The sequence below is a fragment of the Terrapene carolina genome, unplaced genomic scaffold (assembly GCF_002925995.2).
Source record: "Terrapene carolina triunguis isolate 2854851 unplaced genomic scaffold, T_m_triunguis-2.0 Scaffold629, whole genome shotgun sequence".
NCBI lineage: Eukaryota > Metazoa > Chordata > Testudines > Emydidae > Terrapene > Terrapene triunguis.
Window position 1 is genome coordinate 3,566,696 of NW_020664980.1, and position 18,651 is coordinate 3,585,346.

Here is an 18,651-nt window from a genome sequence, read left to right on the forward strand (position 1 = left end):
GTTAGAGAGAGGTTTAATACATGCGGATGCTATACAAGTTTCCCCCAAAGGAATATATGTAGACTAGGCCTGAACACATGTGCTACTAATTTAGTCACCTCTAAGGCTCTGCCAAAGCGATCCTCTGCTGATTTTAAAACCCTGACCACTCCCCATCATTACTCCACTCCTGTCTCCCACACACACACACAACTCAGCCAATATATCTTAAGTTAATTGGGCCCTATAGCACATCCTGCTCCCTCCATTGTCAGCCTCTCTCACACCAGAGGTGAACAATTCTGATGAATTGTGGGGTGATTTATGCAACAAGCAAATGGGCATTGCCAGTGCAAATCCAGGTCATCGGAAGTGGAAAATTAGTGTATTTAACCTACCCAGGCCCTTTCAGGATTTTCACATTAAACACCAAAGTTCTTATATTTAAAGCTAATAAAGGTATCAAACAGTGTGATAAATCATGGCAAACATTATGACTTTCAAGCACTATAATAATCAGAAGCACAGAGATTGGATTTGCAAACGTAGAGAGGCAATGAAAAATCATGAACTTCAGTGACATTACGCTTACATGAGATTTCTCCTAACGTTTAAAAAATAAACTTCTTAGCTCTTATCTTTGCTAAGCCATTGGAGATTCCTCAAAGTGCACATGCATTATCATCCCCATATCATGCATGGGGAAACAGACACGAGGAGGTGAGATTTGTCCCAAGGACACCAAACAGGTGTGCTAGAATTAGAAGCCAGTTCTCACGGTCCAAGCTCCTATTCCCTGGTTACACTGCCTCCTCCTCACTTCAGGCTGTGATGCTTCTGGCTTTGGGTATTGTCTTACTGAGAAAATACAATCACGGTATAATAAGGGTGCCTTCATCCTATTGCTTATCCAATATTGTGATTAATTAATAAACGTCTGCATAGCTCTTTGAACAAATAAAGACCAAGTAAGTGCTATGGCCTGCATCCGCAAAGGGATTTAGCAGACATTGCAATGCTCAGCATCATGGAACCTTACTTTTAGGCGCTTAGAAAAATCACTGGAACAACAATGTGATCCCCAGAACCTAAGTTAGGTGCCTAGGCTCCCTATACAATGAATGGGGAGAGAGAAGTGCCTTCCAATATGATTCATACAAGCCAGCACTCTAGGAAGGGAGCTTCCTAAGCTCTACCCCTCTCTGCTTAGCAATCCATCAATGGAAAGGCACCTAAGTAGTTTCTTGTGGGAATGAGTTAGGCACCTGCCTCGCCCTACAAAAAGCCTGTGGTTAGAGCACTCCCCTGAGCTGTGGGAGACCCAGGTTCAATTCCCCTTCTCTCCCAAAGAGAGAAAGGATGTGAACAGAGGTCTCCCACCACTCAGGAGAGGGATCTAACCACTGAGCCATTCTGATGTGCATGGGAGGAGACCCCCAGTGTCTTCTGTTGAAGCTGTTCCCCTGTGGATAAGTGAAAGTAAGTGAAGGAGGGGGACTGGACCTTGGGTCTCCCACCTCCCGGGTGAGTGATCTAAACCAGTGGTTCTCAAAGCCGGTCCGCCGCTTCTACAGGGAAAGCCTCTGGCAGGCCGGGCTGTTTTGTTTACCTGCCGCATCCGCAGGTTCGGCCGATCGCGGCTCCCACTGGCCGCAGTTCACCGTTCCAGGCCAATGGGGGCTACAGGAAGGGTGGCCAGCACATCCCTCGGCCCGCGCCGCTTCCCATTGCCCCCATTGGCCTGGAGCGGCAAACTGCAGCCATTGGGAGCCACGATCAGGGGGCAGCGTTGGGGGGGGTGGGAGTTTGGGCGGCCTGGCGCAGCGCGGGGCGGGGTTTTGGGCGGCCCGGCACTCCGGGGATTTGGGCGGCCCGGCCCAGCCCGGCCCGGCCCGGCGCTGGGGGGTTGGGCGGTGCGCCGAGGCGCTCCGGGGGTTTGGGCGGCGCGGCGCTGGGGGGCGGGGGTTTGGGCGGCACGGCATGGCGCTGGGGGACGGGGGGTTGGGCGGCCCGGCGCGGCACTCGGGGCGGCGGGGGTTTGGGCGGCGCTGGGGGTGGGGGTTACAGTGGGGCGGCGCTCTTCTTTTTTGCCTGGGGCAACAAAAAAGTTAGAGCCGGCCCTGGGCAAGGGGCTGCTGCAGGGATGTCAGCCTAGGTGGGAGCCTCTGGCTCTTTGCCGCCTGGCCTGAGCCGGGCAAGAGGGGGATGAGTTTGGGGCGGCCGGCACTCAGCCTGGAGCGCAGAGAGTCCCCCAAACTGCCCCGCTGCCCAAGGGGCTCAGACCTGCCAGGAGCTGCATTCCCGGCCAGCCGTGAGGGGTCAGAACCCCTGAGCAGAGCTGGGCCCTGTAATCCCGATCTAGGCTGTAACCCCCTCTGTTCCCTGCACACACACGGGGCTGGAACTGGGAGGGCTGCCGCACCTCAGGCTTCAAGGAGGGGCTCAGCATGGCCGCAGCGTGGCCGGAGGAGCCATGGGGGGGCGCGGCGCAGCCAGAGGAGCCATGGGGGGGCAGAGCGGCCGGAGGAGGAGCCATGGGGGGCGTGGCCAGAGGAGGAGCCAAAGGGGGGAGCCTTTTTAATGTTTGCTCCCCCTGTTCTTAGAACCTGGCTACGCCACTGCCTGCCTACCCCTTAATGCCGTGGCTTATACATGGGGCAACTTGACAGCAGCAAGGAGTGGTTCAACAACAGGCTGAGCAAGTGCAGAATGACCGTTGAATGTGCTTTTGGCCGTTTAAAGGCCCGCTGGCACTGCTTATATGGGAGGCTGGACCTGGCCGATGACAATATTCCTATGCTTATAGCTGCGTGCTGTATGGTCCACAACAGGGCCGTTCGTAGCTATTCTGGGGCCCTACGCAGCCCCCCCGTGGGGGGTGGGTCCCCAGACCTCCGGGGGGAGCAGGGCTGGCTTGGGGGACAGGGGGGAACCACCCCCAGCACTCACCGGCGGCATGGCTGGGGCCAGCCCGCTGCACTTCCCGCTGCCGGTGAGTGCAGGCCTGGCCTGCTTCAGTCCTCAGGGGAGTGGGGGCGGAGCAGGGGTGGGAAGAGATGGGGCTGGGGTGGGGAAGGGGCGGGGGGGGAAGAGACAGGGAGGGGCAGACCAGGGGCTTTGGGGGAAGGGCTGGAGTGGGGGCGTATGGGTAAGGACGGCCCTGCTCCACAATATTTGTGAAGGGAAGTGTGAAAGCTTCACTCAGGGCTGCACCGCAGAGGCTCAGCGCCTGGAGGCTGCATTTGAACATGCTCCAAGCGTGGGATCGCCTGATGCGTGGAGCAGGTATAGTTACCTGGAAAGATGCGCTGAGACCACTGCATGCGTCACCGAGCAAACAGGAAGGGGACTTTCAAAATTCCCAAGGAATTTAAGGGATGGGGCTCATGGTTCGTCACCTGAGGGCAGGGCAGTAGAGTTCAAACCCATGACAAGAGAGGAGAGAACAGGCATTGTGGGACACCTCCTGGAGGCCAGTTGCAGCACTGTAATTGACCTGGGTGTCTACACTGGCACTGCAGCACTGTAGCCCCGGCACAGAAAGCTGTATGACTCTGGTTGGTGTGGTTTTTTTACAGCGCTGCAACTGCGCAGTTTCAGCGCACTAAGTGGCTTGGCAGTGTCTACTGTACACCTTGGGAGTTACCACGCAGAAAGCTGCTTTACTGCACAGAAACTTGCCAGTGTAGAGAAGGCCTAGGTGATCTCATCTGGGATAATAATTCCTACATTTTCCTACCATTCCTAAAAAGGATTCTGGTTTCTTTAAGTCTGCTTCAAAATATGAAAATATTTTTCTCATGGAAGGTTCAACGTGATTTATTTTAAAGTTAGTTGAGGACATTGTCTGATTTATAGAGTGCAGTCAGGTCACTTAAACCTGAAGCATACAATTCTCCCCTCATGAAGAGCTGCTCCTTTTTTGCTTAATGAATGAAACATTTAATGTATGCTATTGTCATTCAAAGCCTCATCATGAACACTTTTAGCAACGTAACTCCAAATGAAGCAAGGAAATAGGTTTGACCCTCCACTCTGCATTCCAGAAACCTTTGCTAATACATTTTAATATAAATCTGGCAGTGTGTCAGTTCTTGTCATGACACCTAAACATAAGGAGTTGAAAGAAAAAATAATTCCCAGATATTGGAAAGTTAGTAGATTATGAAATCTCCACCTGATGCATCTGAATGATTAGGAGATGTACCACTACCTTGTCAGATGAATGGCCTTAATAATAAATGGTTAATGGTAACCTTTTGGGTAACAAAGTATGTGTTCACAAAACCCTGCATTTATGCATTAAAGGCTCTGTCAGTCTCTAGCAGAAGGGGGAAAAAAATATATGTCACTAAAAAAAAAGGGGGGGGTAAATGATTCTCTGGCCAACATTTCCCCTCATGTAATAAATGTTGGACTGATTTTAATAGCTGCTACATCTGCCTACACAATAACTGAACTCATTTAACTACTATACCTTGTTATGCTGAGCAAATATGCTCTAAAACCAAAATCTTTTCTGCTCTATAAAAAGCAGGAATTCAGTGAGGACACTGCCTGTGTATGATAGCTCTGTCTATTTTCAACGAAGTTCCCACACCTTCTTTCTTGAGGAATAACATTTCTGTTCTGCTTCTGACCATAATTAATATGCCATACAAGAACTGACTCGAAGGTAGCAGCTTTAAAAAAAAAATGCAGTGGATCCTTAAAGTTAGCTTTCAAACAAAAAAATAATTATAAAGAAAACCATCAAAATGCTTTCCATAATTTCTATTCACTCTTAATAATAGCCCTTCAGTTGCTTGAAACCGAAATCTATTTAAATTTCAATTGCATATTCGTTTGTTAGGAGTACTCAGGAGTCTTAAGCTGTGAACGCTGTTGGCTTTTATTATGAAATGGTTATGCGTGCTCATTTGCAATTGCAGGAGAACTGGGCTGCTGCCACTGACTTTATTATTTTTTTATTATATTTTTTTTAGAATAAAACATTAGAACTTCAGGAGATAGAAAAATATGCAGAAGAGATCAGACAGGCCAGAACTAAACAGGCAGCACATTGGTTTTGAATGTCTGTTTGCAAACCCTACCACCTACAGTTGGTGAGTTTCGTTTTAAACCATGCACTCTTTTTGAGCCAAATCCTGCCAGATGCTGAGCACCCTCAACTTCCACTAAAGTCAATAAGGGGTGAGGGTTTAACATCTTACAAAAGGCAGATAGCGCTTTGCATGATCGGGCACTTACTTTTACATACAGCATTTCAAGGACTCTGAATTGAGACCTACTGATTACTAAGGATGCCAATTCCTGAAAGTTTCATCACATGACATAATCTTTAAATTAAATATTAATCTTTAATTCCTGGAGCCCCCAGGACAATCCTGGAGGGTTGGAAACCCTACTGATTACATGGCCTTTTTTGGCTTGCAGCTTTTCTAATCTATTCATTCTCAGCATATCCAGCATTCCCTCAGGCTCTGTTACCCCTGTAATGTTGCTAGTCAGGAGACTGTGTGCTTAACCCTGACTTCTGTTTCTTGCATTTTCTTCCATCCCTGACCTCACATTACACTTCCCCTTTGATTCTGGTACCAGGTGCACCTAAAGATAAATCAGAATATGCAACACACATCTCCTTCAATGCATAACGTTAGGCCTATGCTCTCCTACATACTCTAAACACTCAAGAACAAACTCATTAAAATAGGTTTTCTATATGATAAAATGTATTATGTCGTTATGGTAACAAGAGTTCTAAATATAAGGCAAAGAATAAGAGACACCACTTAAAGATGTGCATCAAATTATGACAACTGAAATTTTAAAAATAAATCAATTATGGATTTTTTTTACCTTTCCTTTGAATAGCACTTTGTAAAATCTTATTTGAAACTCATTTTTGTAATTTCCGTCACCATCATATATCCACACTCCATAACAAGTCAGACATTTGACGTGCGGTGACTGTCAGAATATCTTCAGGCATATCTTCAGAATTTTAATCTCCTGACCAGTTCAAACTGGTACCCAGATACCATGGTGATGGTTGTCATATGAGAGAACCTAGATAAATAGAGAAACTACAACGACACAAATGCTTGATTAGGATTTTCACCTTTTGGATGCACTGTGCACCTCTAAATAAAATCAATTAAAGAAAATTATAAATGAAGATCAATGGTCATCAGGAAGACAGAATTTGCCAGTAGAAGCAGCTGGAGCTCCATAATGGGGATCATTTAAAGTCTGGCTGGACAAAGAACTAAAATTATACTGTAGGGTACTGCCAGTAGTAGTAGTTGTATTATGGTAGTAGCTAGTAACCCCCATCAAGGATCAGGACCCCATTGTACTAGCTCCTGTACAAATAGTAACCCCCCCCCAAAAAAAAAAACAACAACAAAAAACAACAACCCAGCATCTTATAATGGTAATGGGCATGAGGACTTAACAGGTCTTTTCCATCAAAATTTTAGATTCTGTGTGCTATGGCTGTCCAGAAATGACTGCCTTACCTATTGTGTGAAGAGAGAGACACTAGCTATTTTACTTAATTGTATTTTTCTCTCTCTCTTTTGCTAGTTCTCTTCTAGAAAAAGAATGTGCCTGAAATGGTGTTTTGTTTTTGTTTTTAAAAAAGAAGAAAGTTGTTGTGGAGGTTGAGGACACAGAATTTAGCGACAGTATCCTGCAAATCTTAGAGTTGTGCTGAATCACAAATACTGAGTTACAACTAATCAGCTGTACTGCTTACCACTAGGTGCTGCTTTTGAACTTAAGTCAGATGCATAAAATACTCGTAACTCAAAACTTACTTGAAACAACTTTAAAAAAAAAAGTCTTGTCAAAATCCCAGTTGCAGCTGCTGTCCTATCATTATTCATAATTAAACTGCCATGGATGTGAAGACTTACACATGAATGTGCTAGCTAGGCAAGACAAATCAATTCCCTTCAGCTGTACTGATCTGACCTAGCAGTAATGATCACTGAAGATGATAGGCTGCAGCAAGGATATCATTCAGTGGAGCAACAAATTAGCAAAACCTTGAGAAAACTGTTTGTTCCCACTCTTATCTAACTAGATTATGATGTGAAGTGATCCTGCTAGGAAACTGCACAGCTAACACTCTCATCACTCCAATTGGTGAGAATTATAGCACTGCTTTAGGGCTTGGTCCTGCAAGGTGCTCATCATTTTGTCCCTGATCCAGCAAAGCACTTAAATATCTGCTTAACTTTGAGCACTTGATAGTCCCATTGACTTCAATAGGACTACGCACATGCATGAAGTTAAGCACATACTTAAATGCATTGCTGGACACAGCAGTCAGCACCTTGCAGAATCAAGCTGCTAATAATCTTGCTAGGGAATGAGAACGAGCAAGTGATGTTCTTGAATGGTCCAATGAGGACTATTTAGCAATAACATCCAAGTGGAGACTAACACCATTAATATTTGTAAGAGTATTTGTATTACAATAACACTGAGCCCCAAAGAGATCAAGACCCCATTGTGGTAGGTGCTGTATGTCCATATAGCAAGAGTTTATAGTCAGCACAAAGGATGGGAGAGGGGAAGTATTATCTGTAATTTACAGATGGACAGATGAGGCCCAGAGATTAAGTAATTTGCCCAGGGTCACGTGGGCAGCCTATGCCAGAAATGGAACACATGAGATCTCACAAGTCCCAATCTAGGTGATAATTCTCTTCTTGAAGAGGCCAAACATTATTACAGGTATGAGGGACATATTTGAGGGTTCATCTCTAAGGAGTGGGGGCAGCCATTAATTTCAATTTTAAGTTTGTTTTTGTTAAAATCAGCTTCCAGACAGGAGGCTGTGTCACCAAGGCTGTTGGATGGCAGAATCTTTATATAACCCAGCAAAATAGAGTTTGTATAACAACCCCTATGCTTCTCTGTCTCCCCACACTGCATTAGAACTCAGGGTCACAGCCACTCTTGCTCTCCCAATGGCTTTCCAAGAAAAGTTCCCTTTTGTGCTACTTCTAAAAGTGCCCTTTATTTCAGTGTTCCTAGTAGCTTGAAAATGTCAGTATTAATGAATTAAAGGTGGGAGGAGGGGCAGTATTCATGAGCAGCACACATATGTCTTTATAAATTGGACTCTCTGTACAGGCAGGTAGGTTATGGTAATAAATTGATGGTGAGATTCATTTTTCTATTCATTGCCTGTTTCCACATGAAAGTGTTGTTCTTGCATTTTATTTTCTTCGATGTCAAAGTGACCGAGGAGGAACACTGTTAAGTTTGAGAAGCTCTCCTTCCTTCTATCCTACAGCTATCAGTCTCTCTCCACAGGGCCGCCCAGAGGATTCAGGGGGCCTGGGGCAAAGCAATTTCAGGGGCCCCTTCCATAAAAAAAAGTTGCAATACTATAGAATACTATATTCCCGTGGGGGCCCCTGCGGGGCCTGGGGCAAATTACCCCACTTGCTCCCCCCTCTGGGTGGCCCTGTCTCTCCACACCTTTTTCCCCCCCTACTCTCCCCTTTCAGTGGGAATTTACCACTCTCCTCTTTGTCTTGTCCCCAATCCTGAGTCACTAAGTTGGACTACGTGGTACCACAGGACTGGGAGAAGAGAGTGTACAACAAGGAGTGGGAGGGGAAAACAGCCTCATAGCAGTGGTGATATCCAGTACTTTAGTCAAAAGCCAGAAAGTTGTACAAGATAGATATTTAGAATACCCTGACAACTTAGTGCTCCTATTTTTGGTTACCCACTGAACTTGATTATTATCACTCTAAGAATTTTGTTTCCTCAACTTTTGCACCTGATTTTTTGTGTCCAAGGGAGAAAGCTATTAGAAAGTAGTCAGAATTGAAACAGTTTCCAGATTGTGCCCTCGGTTACCATAACGAATCCAAATTCTGTTGCGTTATCTTACACACAATTTGATGCTGAGAGTGGAGATTACAGATGGATTGGTTCACAGTCTGTGTGAACTCCCTCCTCCTCCCCCCATTTTCATCCCATTTAGTTTGGTGTCCCAATGAAACTTCCAGTAGACACCATTATAATCCTTTTGCTGGGGTTTGTTGGTTTCTAGTGGTCTTGATTGGTTTAATTTGGGGAACCAGTAGATTAAATTCATTGCTCAGGTCCAAGATCTAGCTTGCCACCTGGAACCAGCAGGAATCAGTTGGAACTTTTCAATTAGAACTTCCACTAAGAACCCCCCAAGTTTCACTCTGAATTTCTGTCCTGAGTAAAACTTGCATCTCAAAGTAAAACTCACCTAAAACCATTGCATTTTGCCTGGTTTCAGACACATGTGAAACTGTTTACTTAAGCATGTAAGTTTTTCCATGTTTTTCCAAACTGGAAAAACAGATAGTATCATCTCATAATATGGTGATAACACTCTTTCCATTCCACTAGTATCTCTGGAGGATGTTAAACAGAAGCTACTAAAGTTAGCCATTTTTAAATCAGCAGGTCCAAGTAACTTGCATCCAAGTGTTCTAAAAGAACTGGCTGAGGAGCTCGCTGGACCATTAATGTTGATTTTTAATAACTCTTGGAGCACTGGGGAAGTTTCAGAAGACTGGAAGAAAGCGAATGTTGTTCCAGTTTTTAAAAAGGGTAAACAGGATGACACTGCAGAGACACAATGATCTAAAGGAACAAATTTAGTCATTGCATTGCGATGTTTGCATTTTGATTGTGAATCATCATGCCACATCACCATGATACAACCATCAGAGTGACATGTTATTCCTCCCACTTTGTTGGTCTTTTCTAGAAAGACTGTAAGCTCCTTGGGGCAGGGACTATGTGTTTGGCCAGTCCCGACCCTAGCACAAAGGCACGTTGTTCCTGGTTAGGACCTCTGTGCACTGGTGTAATACAATAATAATGATAACTACTTCAGGCAGAGATGCTGGAACAGGGGAGGACATGGCCTCCTACTTTTTACCAGCTCTAAGAGCAAGCGATGGGGTGAGGGGGAAAGAGGGTGGAGAGGAGCAAGTGGGGGGTGAGGTCTTGGGGGTGGGGGGAAAGAGGCAGCACAGGAGCAGGGCCTCGGTGGAAGAGGTGACGCAGTGGGGTAGGCCACTGTTCAGGTGCCTGTGCCCCTCCCCCCCCCACTTTTAGGGCACTTCCGCTGCTCCTGACTTCAGGCCAAATCCTGCATTCTTTACTCTGGCAAAACCAACCTTGAATAAAATGGCCATTTTGTTTCAGTAAAGGCTGTAACTTGTCCTCTGTGACTATTTTGAAAACACGTCAAAGGAACCTTAAACTAAAATAAATAAGATTTTTATTTACCTAATTGATTTATTTATTTATGTGGTTGCAATAAGTCTCTGTAAATACCTGGATTGGGATACATACTTTAGTGGGTTCTATAGGGGAAAGATATGCATCTTATTTAAAAATGCAATTTTTTTCAGTCTAAAAGGTCAAAATTCCAGGTGTTTGAGGAAGCTACTGTACTTCTACCAGTATTAATCACAATAAGATTAAAATACAACTGGGACTAGAAAAGCATTACATCAGCATTTATAATCAATCATGTCTTATTATCTAGGCTGCCCTAATATATGTTGCAGCATACTATGCATCTATAAAAAGTGCAGTGTATTCACTGAAATGTATTAAGACCCCTTTGCTAAGTTTTGCTTCATTTCATTTGCATGATGTCCTCAACCTGAGGTCCATTGCTAGATGCTTTTGCCATGAAATATTACAACAAATAAAATCATTATAGCATCCCCAAAGCAAAATGAACAGAGATTCAAAGTTCACCCACAAATCTCTCCAAGGAAATAAGAAAAAAAAAATCTTTGCAATCTATTCTTGGTGCCTAGGAAACTCAGATATTTCAGAGAAATTGAAGTGTTTAATCTATCAAGCTTTACTTTCTAGCTAGAGGCCTTCCTAAAAGAGAAAATGATAAATTAAGGCCCTGGACATCCATAACAGGAAGGTACGTGAACATACAATTTGATTTCACAATGGAGAAAAGGACAGGTGAGTCAAATTATGGGAACATGACTAACTGGTCAAATGATGATGACCTACATTATTCAGCATTTTTTATCCCAAAGGACACACAGAGGAATCATTTCACCCAGCCCCAAATTGAAGCCATCTCCAGGGAGAGGCACAAGAATTGTTTAACAGTGCACAGCAATATAAAACACAGAGTTTAGGATAGAAAGTTAGGACAAATACCATCCACCTAAATGAAACAATCAGAGGAACTTCAGATAGGCAAAGGAATAAAGGTCATGTCATGGTACCCCAGAAGCTCTACAACCCAGACAGAAGAGGCATCTCTAAGGGAAGGAAGTGGAGAAATGTTGTGAATCACATCACTAATCTCCTAGACAGCCAGTAACTAAGGCCTTAAGGCTCAGTTTGACTGATTGCATGGCTGGGTCATGTTTGATGTAGATAAATCTTGGTTGACAGCAGCCATTATCAACTTTTTCAAGGCAAATGTGAATACAAGCAGAATTAGATAGGACAATAGCAGAGAAACATCCTGTGAATGTGTTCTCTGACTAAGCAGAATTATCAAGTTACACGTTCAGATAGGAAAGGAATTATCATTGTCCGAGTTTTATGGAAAAAAGTATTTGTGAGCCTTAAGATTGACTTACAGCCAAGTTAGAGAAATCAATACACTCATGCAATGTATGTCCAATAAAAGTTTAGAGAACTATGGACTCATATTAATTTTTTCTCACCTTGAAGAACCCCAAAGTATTTAAAATAAACTGTATACAAGAACTGTTTGCTTACCACACAAATAGGGAGGAATATGAGAGTTTTTAAACACTACATAACAGTTTGGGACGGGACGTGAATAACACTGTATAAAATTAAAAATCTAGGGGGAATTTAAAGAGGCAGAATTCAGTTACCTAACTTTGAATTTAACACCAGAAATAACTTCTCTTATGAAAAGAGTCATGGGGATTTTAATTACCAATTTTTTTTACTATTAATTACCTTTCTAGCTTATCTGTAAGTAAACAACTTCCACAGCACAGTGCCTCTTAGCAGCATGCTTAAAGCACTGCTTACTGAATCCAACCCATTCCCAGCAGCACCTTCAGTCTGATTTGAAGGACTCCCATGCAAATACTGACCACACTGAGCTTGTGAGAGTTGATAAGAGCTCAAGCCAAGGTGAAGCAGTACAGCATTGCTGTAACAATTGGCAATACCAGGGCCGCCCAGGGGCCGCAGGGGCCCCCACGCGAATATAGTATTCTATAGGATTGCAACTTTTTTTATGGAAGGGGGCCCCGAAATTGCTTTGCCCCAGGCCCCCTGAATCCTCTGGGCGGCCCTGGGCAATACTGCAGAAGCCATATTCTTTTTTTGAGTTCTGGCACAGACAGCCGTGTAACCATTCACTAATCCAGAGGCAGAGAGCCAAATTTACCAAGTCCTCCACTAATATTATATGTCTGCAGAATTCATGGATGTGTCCTATCTCAGACCTGGTCAAGCGCCCCCTTGCTGGGCAGTCACCAGGTTGCTGTTTGGACCCAGATGCTGGATCTGTGTGCTTTCTAGCTCCCCTGGGTCTGGGTACATTCTAGGCACTCTCTCTTTGTCCAGGGAGTGAGCCTACAGGCTGAAGAAAGACTCCTGTCTGGTACCCCTTCTCAAAGATGACCCCAAGACCAGTGCTGAACCCCCTCCCCTCCACAGACACTAGTAGCTAAACATATCCATGCAGGGTGGCCAGATGCCCGGTTTTCGACCAGAAAGTCTAGTAAAAAAGGGGACCTCACAGTGTCCGGTCAGATCTACTGACTGGATACACAAAGTCCAGTTACTGCAGGTGGAGGAGGTGCCAAGTCATTACCCACACCAGCCCCTATTTAGCCGGGGCCGCCTCCTACCTGTGTTGGGCAGCTGCAGCTTCCAGCCCTGGCTCCACAGGCGAGTCCCTCCTGACATGGGCAGAGGTGGGGAAGAGCAGCGAGCGACGGGGGGAGGGAGAAAGAGGAGCGAATTGGGGTGAGGCCTTGGGGAAGGGTCAAGGCAGGAGAGGGGTCTGGGGTGGAAGAGGCAGGGCAGGTGAGGTTCCGGCACTCCTGCTGAAGTGTCTGGTTTTTAAATATTACAAAATTGGCAACCCTATGCCCACCCCTGAGGGGGAACACTGGGGAACTTTGGTTTATTGTTTAATGTTTCAGGGACACATGATAGTTGAGGGCATAAGACAGACTTTGCAGAGGGATTTCTAAAACCAAGATATACAGGTCCTGGCAATATAAGAAACATCAGTAAGCAATACCCCTGCTTCAGTTTCCTCACCAGCCTTGAGCATTCTTTTGGGGTTGGTCAGGATCCTTTCAGAGTTCCAGATTCCCTCTTCTTGAGCTCACTCCTCTAGCTCAGGCTTCTCTTCCAGATCATGGAGTCCCCTCTCACTCTAGCTTGGTCTACACTACATACTTACTTTGGTATAACTATGTCACTCAGCTGTGAAAAATCCACATCCCTGAGTAATCCCGCTGACATAGCTACTGCCTCTCGAGCAGGGCCGGCTTTAGGAAGTGCGGGGCCCGATTCGAACAGTTTCAATGGGGCCCTGACAGGGATGTCTAAAAAAAAACATGTAAAAAAAACACATGGAGCTTGTACTCACCGGGCCGCGCTCCTAGTCTTTGGCAGCGGGTCCTTCACCCGCTCCGGGTCTTCGGTGGCACTGAAGGACCCGCCGCCAAAGTGCCGCCAAAGACCCAGAGCGAGTGAAGGACCCGCCGCCAAAGTGCCGCCAAAAACCCGGAGCGCCGCTGGGTGAGTAAAAATTAAAAAGGTGCCTCTAGCCAGGGAAGGGATTTTCTGCCACTTGCCCCCCACTCTGGGCGGCCCTGCCACTGGGCGCAGGGCCCTCTTAGGCATGGGGCCCGATTCGGAGGAATTGGTGGAATTGGCCTAAAGCCGGCCTTGCTCTCGAGGAGGTGGAGTTAAGCCGATGGCGACCTCTCTCCAGTCAGCTTGAAGCGTCTTCACCAGACACGCTACAGTGGTGCAGCTGCGCGCTGTAGACCTGCCCTCAGACTCCTGTGCCCCAAACTCCCTTTATGTTTCTAACCATCCCAGTCTGTGCTTTTAAAAAGCTAGGACTAACACCAGCTGGTTCTCCTGTTCCCCTGCCCTCATTCTCCATTCCTCTGCAGAGAAGCTGGAGAGACTTGGTTTTACCTAAATTGCAGGCACTCCATTGTTCTGCTAGGACAAGGCTTTCATGTTGTCAACGGTCCTTCATGACTGTCCCATTTAGGGTACAGCTACACTGTGATAAGAGATGCATGGCACAGCCAGGGCTAGCCTGGGTCAGCTGACTAGGACTCATGGGGCTCAGGCTGTGGGGCTATAAAATTGCAGTGTACACATTCAGGTTCAGGTTGGAGCCCAGGTTCTGGGATCTCCCCCCTCACAGGGTCTCCAGCCCAAACATGTACATTGCAATTTTAGAGTCCAACAGCCTGAGCCCCATGAGTCTGAGTAATCGGACCCAAGTCAGCCAGAGGTCTCTTATTGCCGTGTACACCTACCCTCAGAGGCAGCCACCATTCCCCACTCCTTGCCACAAAAAAAATATGATGCAAGAATACCATAGAGACTATTGCAAGGGCACATATATACAGATAGTTCATAATATCGAACAGTCATAAGTTGTACATAAACAGGTCCCCCAAACTGTCACATCTATTTGCATACACATTCTGCATTTGTGTGCACAAACAGATATGCAAATATAGGGTTTTGTAGGACTACACAATTGTGCTCACAAATTATGTCAGAGGAATAAAGGAGGCCTACTGACAACCTGATTGTAATGTCAAAAAATATGGGGGGAGGGGTTTTATGAGACGTTTTGTGAAAATCACAATGTACTGTAGTTGAGCTTTGCTTGGCCTGGGGAATGAATGCACTTTATTTGAACTCTCCAGTCCTTCTACACAAATGTTAATTAATGTTCCTTTCTTGACTTCACTATGGGAAACCCTATATTAGTTGTTTTCCTCAATTTTAAAACAGTCTGTTTCTTGGTGTATGAGGTTCTCTGGATGCAAATTCCATGGGAATTGTCTTTCCATTAAACAAGATCTCATGAACATCTGTTCCACTGCTTTTGTGGCATGGATAAATTTTGCTTTCACTGCATATTTTTCCCCCAAAAAACAAAGAAGTGGTATCTGATTGGAAACATTTAATAAATAATAAAAATTAAAGGTCATAGAAAGACGTCTGCATAAACAGCCAAGAGAGAAAAAGCATTAGCCATTCTATTCACCAAATTAGAGTGAATTTGATTAAGACCAGCCAATATTTATATTATCCACAATTTGAAGCCTGAGGGAAACCATTCCTAATGGTGCCTTGCTTTACTTGGCCATTAAAATGACAAAAACTTGACTGATTTAGGGCCAATTCCTGATATCAACCATCCATACCTGAAGTCAATGGAAACTGTAGGCAGTCAGCCCCACTCACAGTCTGTCCCTTCATTTCTTTTGTAGTTTATTAGTGAACCTTTTCCTGCGGCTGACCTTGACTTTTTCTAAATTGTTATATTTGGGGGCATGTCATATATTTCTGACCAGCCATTTCTTTACTCTGGAGAACTGAAATAGCCTGTTTAGCTGGAGATTTGTAAAAAACTTGTAACTGTGTCATAACAGATCAGAATGATTTTTAAACATTGTGGAAACATTTTTATAAAAATAACTGGTCTGTCTCTTGCTCTCTCCATCACAAAAACACACTAAAGCTATTTAAGTGGTTAAGTATCATCACAATATCTTTAATGGTGATGTAACTGTTCCCTTTAGAGCTAACGCCAAAGTTTCTCCATGAACTAGCTATCAGAAATCCTTACTGGTGGACAGAATGTGGGACTACAAATTCCGTGTGAAGTATAAGACTCAAGACAGAAAAACAGTCTAGAACTGAGATAAACAGAGCAGACCAAGCCAGTCCTGCCATTTTTACTAGCACAAGTGAGGTGCTGGATTGGTTGCCAAAACCTTTTTTTCTTAACCTTGACTGAGCACATCAGTGACCAGCTTCAGTTAAATCTATCTCCTTGTAAAATCAGTATGAATATTTAATTTCTGCTATAGGATTTCCAGAAATGAAGGCTAGCACAGGCAACAGATGGCCAGACATATCGCATTCTTTACTGTAATGTCAGACTGTCAGCAATTCAAAATCCCTCTTTTTTTAAGGCAATATGCAGATGAACCAGCCAAATAAGGTTTCAAGGAACAACAAAAAAGGCAGAATGGAGAAGTGATTAAACGTGAAACTGGGATCCTGCTAAACTCGATTGATGTCTAGAACTGGTCTTGTAAATGTGTTCATGCCAAGATTGTTCAGAGACGGACACCTTAAAGGATTAAATAAAGGAAATGGCTTTAGAGAAGTAGTACAGTTAAACCACACCCAAAAGTAGCACAAGGTTCAGATGGCTTAGTCAATGATATTCAAGGTATCATGACAATTCATGGGGGAGGGATAGCTCAGTGGTTTGAGCATTGGCCTGCTAAACCCAGGATTGTGAGCTCAATCCTTGAGGAGGCCATTTAGGAATCTGGGGCAAAAAATCTGTCTGGGGATTGGTCCTGCTTTGACCTCCTGAGGTCCCTTCCAACCCTGGTATTCTATGATTCTATGTGTTGAATATATTCCAGTACTTTGAGCATCTAAAGCAGAAGTGGGCAAACTAGGGCCCCCGAGCTCCTGGCCCGGGAGACTAGCCCCCGGCCACTCCCATGCTGTCCCGCCTCCGCCTCAGCTCGCTCGCTCTGCCGCCGGCGCAATGCTCTGGGCGGCGGGGCTGTGAGCTCCTGGGGCAGCGCAGCTGCAGAGCCCGGCCTGACCTGGTCTCTGAGCTGCATGGCGGTGGCGGTGTGGCCTGGCTCCAGCCAGGCGGTGTGGCTGTAGTGCTGTCAGCCACCGGTGCTCCCGGCAGTGCGGTAAGGGGGCAGGGAGCGGGGGGTTGGATAGGGGGCAGGGGAGTTTGGGCAGGGGGTAGGGGTGTGGATAGGGGTTGAGGGGGAAAAGGGGGTTGAATGGGGGCAGGGGTCCCAGGGGAGCCAGATAGGAGGTGGGGGCCAGGCCACAACCCCCTCCCCTAACTGGCCCTACATACAATTTATGAAACCCGATGCAGCCCTCAGGCCAAAAAGTTTGCCCGCCCCGATCTAGAGGTAGAGGTCAAAAGAGACATCACTGTGACCATGAAGAGGTCAGGCAAGCTGGTTAGATTAAAGATAATTTGCAGAGTGGAAAGATGTGGGCTCATTGGAGAAGGGGTAAAATAAATTAGCAACTGACTGATAGTGAGCTACTAGGGTTTGAATTAATATTAGCTAAGCTATCCTGATGTCAGCAAGAGGTGGTAAAATGGGATGTAGCTTTTAAGGATCTCTTGGGCCTGTCATTCCAGTGATCTGCTGTTGATTGGACTGATGCTTTTCATAGCTATAATGTACAATTGGGACTGGGAGTTGGGGATGTGTGTAGAGCGAGGAACTGAATGCACATTTCCAGCAGTTGAAATCCACCAGTATCTCATTCTCTCCCTTAACACCTTCCAAAATGAGGGATTAGCCTGAGTAAGGACCTCAGGATTTGGTCCTAAATCTGTTATTAAACTCTGGGAACCTAGATCATGTCACCTGTGCACCATGCTCAGGATTGTACAGGTCAATATTGTGTGCAAAGACATGTCTCTATATGACAGATGTAACATTGCTGCTGCTTTTCTTCACGAGTGCGATGTTGGAGTGCTGCACTGTGCATGACCCAGCTCCTGGGTCGCGCACGGTCTCGGAAGAGAAGGCAGGGTCAGAGGAAACTAGGGCACCATGGAATGAATTGAAATGGCACCTGGTAATCCCCCTCACAGTGAATGCTTAGAAATGGCAGGAGAATGTAAATTAAACCTGACAGAAACAACTTTAAACAGAGCAATAGAAAAATAAGTCCAGCTAAAACTGTAGTTAATAAAGTAATTATCAAGGGCCTGAGCTTGTGTTTTTCAAAATGCAGTTTAATTGAATTGTCAAAGGTCAAAGAGCTGACAGTGTTATTAATTAGAAGCATATATTTCTTTCATTATTCTTCAGCAAAGCAATTTGGAGTGGTTAAAGCGTCTCTTTTAGTATTCACCTTCTTCCTATCCATAGGAATCCACATTTCTGAGTTAACTAACCCCTGACACCTACTTGATTGCTGTGCTATGAAATACAAAAGCTAAGGCTGTCTAATAAACACACATGCAATTTATTTTTCATTTGGCTGTGCAGTGTTTAGCACATCTGGTCTCTGTGTAAAGTTACATCCGGGGCTATGTGTTCTTTTTGGTTCAGTGCTTACCCTAGGTAACAGGTGCTTTGCTTTCCAACTAATCTTCCAGTTCCATTATCCAGTCCAGTCAATTCCCCAGAGAGCTGCTCCACATAGACTAGTTCTTGACAAAGATTTACTTTTAGTTTTCTTTTTATTGCCAACATTTATTCATCCTCAACCACCTTGGTTTTAATATCAGTCCATCATAGCACCAGGCCGTTACAAGCTTTGACATTACAATGCACTGTACAAACCTAAGGAACAAAAATGAAAGCCACATGTTCTAGTTGTTTATGTCCT